Genomic DNA, 3,244 nt, shown 5'->3' with positions numbered 1-3,244 from the left:
GGCCAAAGTTTGAAAAAAAAAAAAAAAAAACTTATCACAAGTTGTCATGTTGTGCAGAAAGGGGGAGGGGTTTTGGGTTGGATTGCCAAGTTGTTTAATGAAAGTTACTTGACTTATAACCAGTCATTTTCGCTGTTTCAATCGCAAAAGAATGGGATGGAAATGGAAAATGATGGGATGAAAAGTTCAAAAAAGAAAAAGTCCAAAGTGTGATCACAAGTAAGAAGCTCAGCTTGGCCTGATTACGCATGCAAAGCTTGAAACCTTTTCTTCTTAGTTAAAAAAAAACCAGCATTTCAACTTGTAGGAACCATTCTGAGCAACGATGAAGTCAAAATTTTAAACTTAAATAAGATAAAAATAAAAATTCAATACTTGGAGGTAAAATTATAAGATTTTTAAAAAATTAAAAATAAAATTATAAATATTAAAAACAAAATAAAGAAAATTTTGTAAACTTTTTGAAACTTTGGGGGGCTACTAGGCTCCCTCCCTCCGCCTCTGATTCTAATCAAAGTAATTTCAGTAGTTTGAAAGACAATAATAATATTTATAAAATAATTATATTAAAAATTAAATATTTATAATGATAAAATTATAAAACTCTAAAAATATATGTTAGAACCCTTTTCCTTTAGCATTGAGTAAAGTTATTAGTTTAAGTGAAAAGGAATATTCCGTCAAAATTTTCAATTTTACAATATTGAACAAGGCAAAATTTTCTAAAAAATAACAAAATTGAATGAAAAAATAAATCAAATAATCCGTGTTAACTGTTTTTCATCTTTATCATCGATCAACTTATATTTATATATATTTGTGTAATGCCCCACGGCTGCCTGGTGACCTAGTGAGTTTCCTATGAAGAAAGAAAGAATTCAGACCTACCAATTCTTTCTATAATGTTGTGTTCTTCATGTCTTCTACACAATCATTCAAAAAAAATATATTTTTGGGTAATTTAATTTATGTACATAAAACGACAAATCTTTCTCTTTAACATTTCCCGAGTGGGTCGTCTTCTATTATATATAACTAAAGATGGGGGAAGATTCCACGTCATTTTTGGAATAAAGAAAAATAGGGGAAGGCACAGTAGTTGTAATAAATGCAATACTGGCATATCAACCGAGTGATCATGTGATGTTAGGAAGAGGGATGGGTCTGGGGTTGCCCCCCATTTGTGGGACCCCTAACCACTCTTCTGGGTTTTTGGGGGTGATGTGACCCAGCTCTTCAACTTGATGTTAGGTTATGGAAATCACATGCATCCAAGAACCCAAAGCCTCTAATCAAGGATTCATTCTCATCTGTTGTGTGTTTTTTTTTTTTATTAATGGAAAAGTGCCTAATGAGCACTAAAAGCGTGTGATTATAAATGCCCTAACCCATTGATTTTAGCTTGAAATTTAACTAATGGATAAAAATCACCTCTAAAAAGAGAGGTTATTTAGGTATTAGGAGAGAAACATTATTTGGTTTGACCCATTACTCCAAACAAATACATATGTTATAAATTGTATTTTAATTTATTATATTAACACGATTTGTAAATGATTATTCAAATTTGTTTGAATTGAATGCAATATTAATATAAAAATTTACATTTATTAATCTTGATTTTTTTTTCATTTTATGTTAAAAACTAAATGGGGTAGATAATGTTTTAAATTTTAAAAAAAAACCATAAGGAAATCCATGAAATTATGATCTTGAATTTGGATTAAGACCCCTACCCTTTTTGTCCCCCGAAGATTAAGAACTCCATGTTCTGGCAGGCAATCCTTCGTCCATTGAACGTCCACATCATTGTCCAATCTTTGTACCTCGCCTCGTAGTAGACATTGGCGGACTCCAAAGAAATATCACAATGGCCGACTCGAGTTGGGGGTGAGGGGGGGCGATTACACGTGGCACTCGGCCATAGCACGATGGTTCACAAAGCTTTTGACCTCTCGAGTTTCGACACTTGGCAACCTCATTAAGTTTTAAATTAAAATGATGAACATGATTGTAATCGTGGTGGGAATAATGTCGAAGCTTGATGGCACATGCATTCGTAACGTATTTGTTTTGATTAAAAATTTTGGGACATTGCTTCAAACTTCCAAGCAACACCAAGGAATTTGCTTTATTTTGAATGGATCTATAGTTTGGTAAATTAGATTGTTAAGAATAAAAAATCAAAATTTATGTCTTTCAAGGCCGACAAAAAGATGATTATGATCTTAATTATCTTTTATTATTGTCGATTTAATTATCAATACTTTAATTGCAAATGTTAAACGATATTAGTTTAATTGATAATATAGTAAATTTGTATACTAACACTGTAATAAATATAAACTTTGTAATGATATAACCCGTTTTATACGTCTTCGGGAAGGTATGAGTCGTATTCTTTATTGCTAGAAGTGGCATGTAAGAAATTTAAAGCTTCATGATAAACAAAAACTGATTAAAGAAAAGATACACACAGCTTCATCAAAGAAAAGTACTTGAGCAATAAGTCTTGTCTCAAGACAACTTAACAAAATTGATGGTAGAGTAGCTTGAAGATCAGTTATTACCAGGACATGGGATCTTGTTCATGAAAAATATGTTAATCCAAAGCCGGTTGTTTGTATCGTAACAGAGAGATTACCAAGCATTTCAGAGAGTAAGCACAAATGGTGGGGCATCCCTCCTTGGGCCTGCAATAGAACGATAAACATAGACTTTATCAGCTTCACTATCAGCACATCCATCCTCCTTCATTACCTCGACATTCAATCTGGGCATCTCCCTTGCCAATAGCCTGCATCCATCCATTGTCACATTGCAGGCTGACATCCAAAGTGACCTCATGGACTCATACTTGTCCGAACCTGACAACAGTGCTGCATTGCCAAATGGGCAGTCTCTTATCTCAAGTTTCCTTAGTTTCGGACAACCTGTCAGAACACACTGCATGCCCCGGTCACTGCTGCCCGCAAAAGCCACTGAAAGGGTCTCCAAGTTCTTCGCATACCTACCAATATACTCAAATGTCAGATCGGTTAAGAGACCCGAAACTGAAAGCCTCTGGAGTTTAGTGCATGTCTTAACCACTGCACCGAAAGCTTCATCCATGGGTTCATTTGTGAGATAATCTGGTTGACCTGGGTCCATTATGCATAATCGGAAATGCGTTAAATCGGGGCAATTCTGGACAATGGTTGCTACAGCTGCATTAGTCATCTGCCGACAAAAATAGAGGACATAG

General features: G+C 34.4%; 1 protein-coding gene and 1 pseudogene across 1 annotated transcript in view; one reads left to right on the top strand and one right to left on the bottom strand.

Moving 5' to 3' along the window:
- LOC110423793 (protein TRANSPORT INHIBITOR RESPONSE 1-like) overlaps nt 1-3,244 on the top strand; it is an 8,058-nt gene that overhangs the window by 700 nt on the left and 4,114 nt on the right.
- LOC149526672 (transport inhibitor response 1-like protein Os04g0395600 pseudogene) lies at nt 2,367-3,238 on the bottom strand (annotated as a pseudogene).

Source organism: Theobroma umbraticum, unplaced genomic scaffold, assembly GCF_002168275.2.
Source record: "Theobroma umbraticum cultivar Fairchild unplaced genomic scaffold, ASM216827v3 scaffold_204.0, whole genome shotgun sequence".
Lineage (NCBI taxonomy): Eukaryota > Viridiplantae > Streptophyta > Magnoliopsida > Malvales > Malvaceae > Theobroma > Theobroma umbraticum.
Note: the sequence above shows the minus strand (reverse complement) of the source record. Positions and strands in the feature narration are given on the sequence as shown.